The following is a 12121-nucleotide window of genomic DNA, read 5'->3' as shown; positions in this document are numbered from 1 at the left end:
GATTCAAAAAGTTACATGCCTTGTCTAGGAATATCTAGATAATGGTAAATGGTGGAGCGAAGACTGAAATCTAGATTAATTACTTCCAAAGTCCAGATTCTCTCTCATGCCAAAATGCCTCCCATTATTACTTGAAATCGTTTTCTTTTCTTTTCTTTTTTGAGATGAAGTCTCGCTCTGTTGCCCAGGCTGGAGTGCAGTGGCACGATCTCGGTTCACTGCAATCCCTGCCTCCTGGGTTCAAGTGATTCTCTTGCTTCAGCCTCCCAGGTACCCATTACAGGCATGAGCCACTGTGCCCAGCTAAAATAGCTTTCAGTAAATCCTTAATTCAGAAAATTTCAATTTCTGGGCTGGGCATGGTGGCTCATAACTGTAACTTCAGCACTTTGGGAGGCCAAGGAGGGCAGATCACCTGAGGTCAGGAGTTTGAGACCAGCCTGGCCAACATGGTGAAACCCTGTCTCTACTAAAATACAAAAATTAGGCAGGCATGGTGGCAGGTGCCTGCAATCTCGGCTACTCAAGAGGTTGAAGCAGGAGAATTGCTTGAATCCAGGAGGTGGAGGCTGCAGTGAGCCAAGATTGTGTCATTGCACTCCAGCCTGGATGACAAGGGCCAAACTCCAACTCAAAAAAAAAAAAAAAGAAAGAAAAAGAAAATTTCAGTTTCTTTATTGTATATACTAGTAGCTGAATATCAGCCCACAGACGTATATAAAACTGTTCTCCTTTAGGCACAAGATCAACAAACATGTTGATACAGTTTTTCTCTATGTACAAAGGGTTTGGGGTCAAATAAGACTATCTAGAAAATGGTACATATCTGGCCAGGCTCCGTGGCTCACGCCTGTAATCCCAGCACTTTGGGAGGCTGAAGCGGCCAGATCACTTGAGGTCTGAAGTTCAAGACCAGCCTGGCCAACATGGTGAAACCCTGTCTCTACTAAACATACAAAAATTAGCTGGGCATGCTGGTGGCGCATGCCTGTAATCCCAGGTATTCAGGAGGCTGAGGCAAGAGAATCACTTGAACCTGGAAGGCGGAGGTTGCAGTGAGCTGAGATCATACCACTGCACTCTAGCCGGGGCGATACAGCAAGACTCTGTCTCAAAAAAAAAAGAAAGTGCCTATCAAATACCTCTTTTCAAATACCCCTTTTAGAAATCTGCAATATATCTTGTAAAGGCTTTGAAAGGTTCTGCTTCTAGAAAAAAAGAAAATTTAACCTCACAACTTCACATAAGGGAAGGTCTTTAAAAAAAAAATACTAATATCCCTTGAAGAATTTTCACTTAGAATCAGTTTGGCAGCCTGGCAACACAGTGAGACCCATCTCTACAGAAAATAAAAACGTTAGCTGGGCATGGTGGTACATGCATGTAGTCCCAGCCACTTGGGAGGCTGATGCTGGAGGGTCACTTGAGTCCGGGAGGTCCAGGCTACAGTTAGCTATGGTAGTGCCACTGTACTCCAGCCCAGGTGACAGAGCAAGACCCTGTCTCAAAAAAAAAAAAAAAAAAAAGAATCAGCTTGGAAACACCAGAAGTGGAACCAAATGGTCTGTGCAAATCAAGATATAACCATATCTTAATCTTAAATAACAGATTCTCAAATATTTGATAACTGATTAGACCCAAATGGCATTACACAAGTGTGGATGTTTACTGTATAAATATTCGAATATACATAAATACCACATGAATAAACATTTCCAAAAAAACCCCCCACAATATTCTTTATCCAAGCAATTAAAATAGGTGGGGGCTGGGCGTGGCATCTCACACCTGTAATCCCAACACTTTGGGAGGCCAAGGCAGGAGGCCTTAAGGACAGCCTGGGAAACATGGTGAGACCCTGTCTCTACAAAAAAAAGAAACAGAAAAAAAAGAATAAGTGGAAGAAGTGGCTGAGCTTTGTTGGAAAGTTAGAGACACAAGCACTTTTAATTTGTGCAGCAGCAATAGAAAAATTTAAGGCCTGGCGCAGTGGCTCACTCCTGTAATCTCAGCACTATGGGAGGCTGAGGCAGGCAGATCACTTGAGGTCAGGAGTTTGAGACCAGCCTGGCCAACATGGTGAAACCCCGTCTCTACTAAAACTACAAAAATTAGCCAGGTGTGGTGGTGAGCACCTGTAATCCTAGCTACACAGGAGGCTGAGGCAGAAGAATCACTCAAACCCGGGAGGCGGAGGTTGCAGTGAGCCAAGATCACGCCACTGCACTCCAGCCTGGGAAACACAGCAAGACTCTGTCTCAAGGAAGAAAAAAAAAAAAAAAACCATGCAATATCCCTTTATTCTAATTCTACCACACACTAGCTTCGTAACCTCAGGCATCTTTCTTAGGTTTAGCTTCCTCACTGGTAAAATGTAAATAAAAATAGTGCTTAGTTCCTTGGGTTGTGCAGATTAAAACAGGTTAGCTAATATTACTATTGAGAAACATGAGGTCTTCCAGAATCTGAGTGAGGAAAAAAAAGAAACATGAAGGACACATTAAGGAGACATTTGTAAAGCACTGTGAGATGAGTCTGAACTAGCTTAAAAGGTTCTGAAGTAATACAATTAGATTTTGGGGGAACCAAATAAATTATCTTTCATTAATTCCTTTTTTTTTTTTTTGAGATGGAGTCTCACTCTGTTGCCCAGGCTGGAGTGCAGTGATACCTCTTGACTCACTGCAACCTCTGCCTCCCGGGCCAAGCGATTCTCCTGCTTCACCCTCCCGATTACAGGAGTCTGCCACCATGCCTGGCTAATTTTTTTTGTATTCTTAGTAGAGATGGGGTTTTGCCATGTTGGCCAGGCAGGTCTCAAATTCCTGACCTCAGGTGATCCACCCGCCTCAGCCTCCCAAAGTGCTGGGATTACAGGCATGAACCACCAGGCCCGGCCCCCATTAATTCCTATTCTAGTATTGATTCTTTCACTTAACAGACTTAATTCCACTAAAACAAACACAAACAAAAAGTATGTTGGCTATATTCAACCTTTCCTAAATGTGACTTTACTGCTCAGATTCAAGCAGAAACTTTGTTTCAAGAGAAATGAAGGTATTTCTGTTATCCTCTTTGTGAAAAACACTATAGGGAAGCAAACTTTATTGGTCCTCCAAAAATAATCTAATAATTTGACCTTGTCTGTTCCCTGCCCATCCCTCACCCCTTCTGGGCTGACAAATTCTGCCATTATGTTTCAAAATAGCTTGAAATCACACCCCTAGAATTTCACATGCATAAGATGTGTATATATTAGCAAAATTTAATGTCAAGTCACAAAATGTTAAAAATTTACCACTTTTCAATCTTAAAACTTGACATGAGAGGATGCTCTAGGATTTAGACTCAACTATTTATTAAACATCTATTTTATTTTATTTTTTTGAGACGGAGTCTTGCTCTGTCGTTAGGCTGGAATGCAGTGGCGCGATCTCGGCTCACGGCAATCTCCACCTCCCAGGTTTGAGTGATTCTCCTGCCTCAGCCTCCCAAGTAGCTGGGACTACAGACATGCGCCACCACGCCCGGCTAATTTTTGTATTTTTAGTAGAGATGGGGTTTCACCATGTTGGCCAGGATGGTCTCGATCTCTTGACCTCATGATCTGCCTGCCTCGGCCTCCCAAAGTGCTGAGATTACAGGCATGAGCCACCGCGCAGTCTATTAAATATCAATTAACCAAGCACTATAGTATGTGTTTTCTGATCCACTCTTTTTTCTTGTTTTGTTTGGAGACAGAATCTCACTCTGTCACCCAGGCTGGAGTGCAATGGTGCGATCTCGCCTCACTGCAACCTCTGTCTCTTCGGTTCAAGCGATTCTCCTGCCTCAGCCTCTCAAGTAGCTGGGACTACAGGCGCTTGCCACCACGCCTGGCTGATTTTGTATTTTTAGTAGAGATGGGGTTTCACCATGTTGGCCAGGCTGGTCTCGAATTCCTGACCTCGGGTGATCCTCCCACCTCAGTCTCATAAAGTGTTGGGACTACAGGCATGAGACACTGCACCTAGCTTTTCTGATGCTTTCTTATAACACCCCTGTAAAGTTTAAAAATATTAATCATTAAATGTAAGACCTAAAACTATAAAAATCCTACAAGAAAACCTAGTAGTATCATTCTGGACATTGGTCTTGGCAAAGAATTTATGACTAAGTCCCCAAAAACATTTGCAACAAAAACAAAAATTGGAAAGTGGGACCTAATTAAACTGAAGAGCTTCTACACAGCAAAAGAAACTATCAACAGAGTAAACAGACAAAATGGGAGAAAATCTTCGCAAACTATGAATCTGACAAAGGCCTAATATCCAGAATATATGAGAAACAATTCAACAAGCAAATAATAATAATAATAACCCCATTTAAAAAAACTGGCAAAAGCCAGGCAGAGTGGCTTATACCAGTAACCCCATCACTAGGGGAGGCCAAGGTGGGAGGATCACTTGAAATCAGAAGTTCAAGACCAGGCTGGGCAACACAGCAAGACCCTATCTCTAAAAAAAATTAAAAAATTAGCCCAGTGTGGTGGTGTACACCTGTAGTCCCAGCCCCTCTGGAGGCTGAAGTGGTAGGATCACTTGAGCTGGGACTCTGAGGCCACAGTGAACTATCATCACATTACTATACTTTAGCTTGAGAGATAGAGCAAGAACCTGTCTCAAAAAAAAAAAAAAAAAAGCTGGGCACAGTGGCTCACACCTGTAATCCCAGCACCTTGGGAGGCCGAGGTGGGTGGACTGCTTGAGGTCAGGAGTTCGAGACCAGCCTGGACAACACAGTGAAACCCTGTCTCTACTAAAAATACAAAAATTAGCTGGGCATGTTAGTATGCACCTGTAATCCCAGCTACTCAGGAAGCTGAGGCAAGAGACATCGCTTGAACCCGGGAGGCAGAGGTTGCAGTGAGCCAAGATGGCACTACTGCACTCCAGCCTAGGCGACAGAGTAAAACATTGTCTGAAAAAAAAAAAAAGAGAGAAGAAAAAAAGGGGAGGTGGGTGCAAAAGTACATGAACAGACACTTCTTTCTTTTTTTGAGTCAAAGGGTCTTACTCTGTCACCCAGGTTGGAGTGCAGTGGCACCATCTTGCTTGGCTCATTGCAACCTCCATCTCCCAGGTTCAAGTGATCCTCCCACCTCAGCCTCCCAAGTAGCTGGGACCACAGGCCCACACCGCCATGCCTGGTGAATCTTTTGGATTTTTGGTACAGTTGGGGTCTTGCAATGTTGCCCAGGCTGGTCTCAAACTCCTAAGCTCAAGTGATCCACTGCCTCAGCCTCCCAAAGTGCTGGGATTACAGGCGTGAGCCATCACACCCACCTCAGACACTTCTCAAAAGAAGACATTTACAGGGCCAGGAGGCAGAGGCTGCAGTGAGCTGAGATCATGCCACTACACTCTAGCCCGGGCAACAAAGTGAGACCCTAAGGAAAAAAAAAAAAAAAAAAATATATATATATATATACACACACACACACACACACACACACACACACACACACACGGGCAAAAATAGTCAACATCACCGCTCATTAGAGAAATGCAAATCAAAATCACAATGAGTTACCATTTTGTACCAGTCAGAATGGCTTACTAAAAAGTCAAAAAATAACTAGATATTGGCAAGGCCACAGAGAAAAACGAATGCTTATATAACACTGGTGGGAATGTAAGTTAGTTTAGCCACTGTGGAAAGCAGTCTGGGGATTTCTCAAAGAACTTAAGAAAAAAACCAGAACTATCAATTGACCCAACAATCCCATTAATGGGTATACACCCAAAGGAAAATAACCCGTTCTACCAAAAAGACACACACTCATATGTTGATCACAGCATTATTCATGATAGCAAAGACATGGAATCAACCTAGATGCCCATCAACAGTGATCTGAATAAAGAAAATGTGGTACATATACACTATAGAATACCACGCACTCATAAAAAAGAACAAAATCACATCCTTTGCAGCAACATGGATGTAGCCGGAGGCCGTCATCCTAAGCAAATTAATGCAGAACCAAAAAACCAAATACCACATTCTTACTTGTAAGTAGGAGCTAAACACTGAGTACACATGGACACAAAGAGGAGAACAATAGACACTGAGGACTACTAGATGGGGTAGAGTGGGAGGGGGGCAAGTGTTGAAAAATTAAACTAACTGTTGGATACTATGCTTACAATCTGGGCTATGGGATCATTCATACAACAAATCCCAGCAACAAATAATTTACTCATGTATCAAACCCACACACGTACCCCCTCATCTAAAATGAAAGTTGAAAGAAAAAACAAAACAACCACACCCGCACCCACACAAATATCTATGTCATTTTGCAGATACAGAAACTGAGGCCTGGAAGGATTAAGTAACTGTCAGAGATCTCAAATTGCCAAGTTCCTAATATAGACCTCCTTCCCCTACACTGCTGCAAAGATGAGAATATGGTTAACTTTCAATGCTCAAAAAACAAACAAACAAAAAAGAAGCGGAGGCAGGCAGATCGCTTGAGCCCAGGAGTTTGAGACCAGCCTGGACAACATAATGAGACCATGTCTCTACAAAAAATAAAAATAAAAAAATTAGCTGGGTGTGGTGGCGTGGGCCTGTAGTTCGAGCTACTTGGGAGGCTGAGGTGGGAGGAGTGCCTGAGCCCAGGAGGTTGGAGCTGCAGTGAACCATGAATGAGCCACTGCACTCCAGCCTGGGTGACAGAGTGAGACCCTATCTCAAAAAGAAAAAAAAAAAAAAAAAAAAAAAGGTTAACTGGAATTTTGGCTTTCTTCTAAAAATAGGATACTTAATGCTGTTGGAATTGCTTTAACAAAGAGAAAGAGAAAAAAAAGAATCCAACAAAAAACTCTTTGGGATTGAGATTTCTGGTGAATTATTCATTGAGCAAATATTAATTGAGCATCTATCATGCAGCAAGCACAAAACAAAGAAATCAGTTTGAACCCCCCAAAACTCTGTGGAGTTAAAAGACATGTAAATTATTATTATGACAATTACTACACACCAGTAAACAAATCCTTAAGTCCTTCAGGGAACTTATCAAGAAAGAAATCAAGGTTCTGAGCTGAAAACTAGTGGAAGGAGAAATTTCAGGACAAGGGAAGAGCAAGGGAGGCATGAGAAGGAATAACATGTTAGGGAAATTAAAAAGTATCACTGGAATAGAAATAGAAAGGGTAAAAATATAAGGTTTGACAGTGAAGTCAGACCATGAGGTACAAAGAAAAATTTTATGCTGCTCTAATCAATACCACTCCAATTATTTTTGTTAGAAATACTGTTCTGGGCCAGGCACGGTGGCTCATGCCTGTAATCCCAGCACTTTGGAAGGCTGAGGTGGGCAGATCACGAGGTCAGGAGTTTGAGACCAGCCTGGCCAACATGGTGAAACCCCATCTCTACTTAAAAAATACAAAAATTAGCTGGGCGTGGTGGCACATGCCTGTAATCCCAGCTACTAGGGAAGCTGAGGCAGGACAATCGCTTGAACTTGGGAGGTTGCAGTGAGCCGAGATCGAGCCACCGCACTCCAGTGTGGGTGAGAGAGTGAGACTCCGTCTCAAAAAAAAAAAAAAAAAAAAAAAAAGAAAGAAAAAGAAAAATATTATTCTGAGGCCAGACGTGGTGGCTCACACCTGTAATCCCAGTACTTTGTAAGGCCAAGGCAAGTGGATCACTTAAGGCCAGGAGTTCAATACCAGCCTGGCCAACATGGCGAAACCCCATCTCTACTAAAAATACAAAAATTAGCTGGGCGTGGTGGCACGTGCCTGTGGTCCCAGCTAGGCAAGAAGGGGAGCTGGAAAGATGGCTTGAGCCCAGCAGGCGGAGGCTGCAGTGAGCCAAGACTGTACAATTGCACTCCAGCCTGGGCAACAGATACTCTGTCAAGGAAGAGAAGAGAAGAGAGAAGAGGAGTGAAAAGAGAAGAGAAAGAGAATAGAAATATTATTCTGGAAAAAGTAGGAAGGCTGAATTGAGAAGACTTTAAATGTGGGCTACCAGTTATATAAGTTTAGTCCAGAGGAGAAATGAAATATAAACTAAGGCAGTGGCAATGCATATGACAAGAGGGTTAACTAAGGACTGTGACTTTTTGTGACTTTAACTCCAATAAGAATTTACAAACACACATTTAAAAATATTCCCCAGTATTTAGTATGAAAAATTGTTCTCTTTCAAATTTATTCAAGGACTGTGAGAAAGTTTTCATAATTTCCTTGGTGGAAAAGTCCAAGGCCCACACACAGGCCCCCCAAGTGTTCACGGTGATTTCTGCTATTCATCACTTCTGGCACTCTCACTAACAGTAGTATTAAACACACACACACACACACACCCCTGAAAACAGTTCAAATCAAATAATCAGTTTTATTTTTGATACTATTTCATTTTTGATACTAATTTTAAGCAAAAATACAATGTTGGAGAAATGACAACTAGAATCCTTGAATATGTGAAATAATCCTCAGATGATCCAAAATTAAAATGACAAAATTAACCTTTATGGCCAGGCACAGTGGCTCACGCCTGTAATCACAGCACTTTGGGAGGCTGTGGCAGGTGGATCACCTGAGGTCAAGAGTTCGAGACCAGCCTGCCCAACATGGTGAAACCTTGTCTCTACTAAAAATACAAAAAAATAAGCCAGAAGTGGTGGTGGGCGCCTATAATCCCAGCAACTCTGGAAGCTGAGGCAGAAGAATCACTTGAACCTGGGAGACAAAGGTTGTAGTGAGCCAAGGTTGAGCCATTGCACTCCAGCCTGGGGACAACAGCGAAACTCAGTCTCAAAAAAACAAAACAAAAAATACTAATCTTTATCAATACCCATCTCAAAGACCTACTTCTAAAAGAATATCTGCTGTAAAGGTAATCTGTTACTCAGAGTAATCAGAATCTATACTACTTTGCAAGGTTCAGAAATATTCCTCTTAAATACTTAGAGGAGTTCATAAATATCGATGCCCAGCCCACTCTGAAAAAATAACGCATTTTGAACCAACTTGATAATAAGTGTCTGTACTTGTCAAATAAAGAAGTACCCCAAAAAAGGGAGGCCAGCAAACACTACTGAGTATGTCAAAACCTTTCCAAGATATAACTATGTTCTTGAATAGATTCAGCAACATAAAGATGTCAATTACAACCCCTGAAGTTCATTTACAAATTTCATAAAATTTCAACTTTAAAAAGTTGATTACAAATTTCTTTTAGAGAAGCAAATAAACAGGAAAACTCTGAAAAAGAGCAACGGAGTGGAGGCAGGGGTGTTCCTCCAGATCAAAATATATCATAAGCCTCTATAATTAAGCATAATATTGGCATATATAGGGGAAGACCAGTGGAACAGAAATTCCAGTTGAGGCTGGGTGCAGTGGCTCACACCTGTAATTCCAGCACTTTGGGAGGCCAAGGTGGGCGGACTGCTTGAGCTCAGGAGAGTTCCTGTTTCATTGCTGTTTTAATTTGCAATTCCTTAAGGACCTCAAATCCTTAAAGATTTGAGCATCTTTTCATATGCTTACATGCCATCTGTATATCTTTTTTGGTGAGTTGTCTGTTCTGATCTTTTCCCTACCTTTTGATTGAGTTGTTCATTTTAAGTTTTAAAAATATATTTTGGGCCGGGCACAGTGGCTCACGCCTGTAATCCCAGCACTTTGAGAGGCCGAGGTAGGCGGATCACCTCAGGTCAGGAATTCAAGACCAGCCTGGCCAGCATGGCAAAGCCCCATCTCTACTAAAAATACAAAAATTAGCCGGGTGTGGTGGCACACACCTGTAATCCCAGCTACTCGGGAGGCTGAGGCAGGAGAATTGCTTGAACCCAGGAGGTGGAGGTTGCAGTGAGCTGAGATCACACCACTGCACTGCAGCCTGGGCAACAAGAGCAAAACTCTGTCTCAATCAAACAAACCCAGTCAGTCTTCATGACTACTTACCTATGCTATGCAGAGTTAAGTATAATATAATCATATCTCTATAAGACAAAGACAGAAGTTCTCTTACCCAATGAGAATGAGACCCATAACTAATCAATTAACTGAAGTCAAAGTAATAAAAATATTCATTTTAACATTTTACATGTTTTCATTTTTACATAAATGAATATTTATGTAAATATTTCATTTTAACATAAAGTACTCACATGAACATAAGTTTCTGATAAAAGCCTATCCTTTTCTTTAGGGAATGAATCCACTAGCACTCCTTGGAACTTCTTTAGTTTTTATTTTTAGTTTTTTGAGAGGGAGTCTCACTCTGTCACCCAGGCTAGAGTGCACTGGTGCAACCTCGGCTCACTGCAACCTCTGCCTCCCAGGTTCAAGCAATTCTCCTGCCTCAGCCTCCTGAGTAGCTAGGATTACAGGCACCCGCCACCAAATCTGGCTAATTTTTGTATTTTAGTAGAGATGGGGTTTCACCATGTTGGCCAGGCTGGTCTCAAACTCCTGGCCTCAGGTGATCTGCCCACCTCAGCCTCCCAAAGTGCTGGGATTACAGGCGTGCACCACTGTGCCCGGCTATTTTTTAGTTTTTTTTTTTTGAGACAGGGTCTCACTCTGTCACCCAGGCTGGAGTGTAGTGGTGCAATCACAGCCCGCTGCAGCCTTCACCTCCTGGGCTAAGGTGATGCTCCCACCTCAGTCTCCCAAGTAGCTGGGATCACAGGCCCACAGGCATGCGCCACTACGACCAGCTAATTTTTTTGTTGTAGTTTTAGTAGAGATGAGGTTTCACCATGTTGCCCAGGCTGGGATCTTTTTAGCATAACCCATACTGATTTGATTTCCTTAAGTGGAGTGCAACCTTAAACACTTGCCAAGCAGTAAGTGTACAATGTTGTATCTCAATGATTTCTCCCTAAGTCATTTACAGTTAACTTGCCCACACCTAACTAAACAACAATTTTTTTTTTTTTAGCAATTTCCCCAGACAGAGCCTGTTTAAAGCTTTTAATTTAGTTTTCGTATCAATGAAAACTCTTTTTGCACTGGTATTTTACAGGTTTATGTAGTGTTTAATTAAACGCACGTGACAAACATAACCAGCACACACTAGTTTGGGAGCAAATATAACTGCCTCTTGTCAGGAATACAACTCGACTGGTGAGACACTTGAGTGCATTACAGAGTAGAGTTTGCAGAAATGCTTGAACATATTACAGAATAGAGTTTAGGAAAAGGAGGATATCTGCTCCAATTAATCAGTCAAGTGAAGGTTAAGGTTAAGAGAGCTTCCACATTAAGCTGTGTATGCAGAAGACAAAAATACACAAAGATAAACAACAAACCTGGAATTAGAATGGGGAAATAAGATTTGATTACTTTTTAAAATACAATTGTATGCTGCTAACTTCCAACAAGCATGTATTATTAGATTTTTTTTTTTTTTTTTTTTTTCAGACAGAATCTGGCTCTGTTGCCCAGGTTAGAGTGCAGTGGCACGATCTTGGCTCACTGGTACCTCCACCTCCCGAGTTCAAGTGATTCCCATGCCTCAGCCTCCTGAGTAGCTGGGATTACAGGCCTGTGCCACCACACTTGGCTAACTTTTTTTCTATTTTTATTTTTATTTATTTATTTTGAGACGGAGTCGCACTCTGTTGCCCTGGCTTGGAGTGCAGTGGCACGATCTCGGCTCACTGCAACCTCCGCCTCCAGAATTCAAGTGATTCTCCTGCCTCACCCTCCCAAGTAGCTGGGATTACAGGTGCATGCCACTATGTCTGGCTAATTTTTATATTTTCAGTAGATACGGGGTTTCACCATGTTTGTCAGGCTGGTCTCGAACTCCTGGCCTCAAGTGATCTGCCTGCCTCGGCCTCCCAAAGTGCTGAGATTATGGCACCCAGCCTACTAGATTTTTTAAAGTAAAAAATAAAAAGAATGCTGTGAACTAGATAATAGTATCTCCAATTTTTTTTTTTTAGAGTCTTGCTCTTGCCCAGGCTGGAGTGCAGCGGTGCGGTCTCGGATCACTGCAACCTTCGCCTCCCAGGTTCAAGCAATTCTCCTGCCTTAGCCTTCCAAGTAGCTGGGATTATGGGCACCTGCCACCACGCCCAGCTAATTTTTTTGTATTTTTAGTAGAGACG

At 42.2% G+C, this 12121-nt stretch overlaps 1 protein-coding gene across 4 annotated transcripts in view; it reads right to left on the bottom strand.

Moving 5' to 3' along the window:
* FAF2 (Fas associated factor family member 2) overlaps positions 1-12121 on the bottom strand; it is a 62238-nt gene that overhangs the window by 44064 nt on the left and 6053 nt on the right. The window lies entirely within an intron of this gene.

The sequence above is a fragment of the Pan troglodytes genome, chromosome 4 (genome assembly GCF_028858775.2).
Source record: "Pan troglodytes isolate AG18354 chromosome 4, NHGRI_mPanTro3-v2.0_pri, whole genome shotgun sequence".
NCBI lineage: Eukaryota > Metazoa > Chordata > Mammalia > Primates > Hominidae > Pan > Pan troglodytes.
Note: the sequence above shows the minus strand (reverse complement) of the source record. Positions and strands in the feature narration are given on the sequence as shown.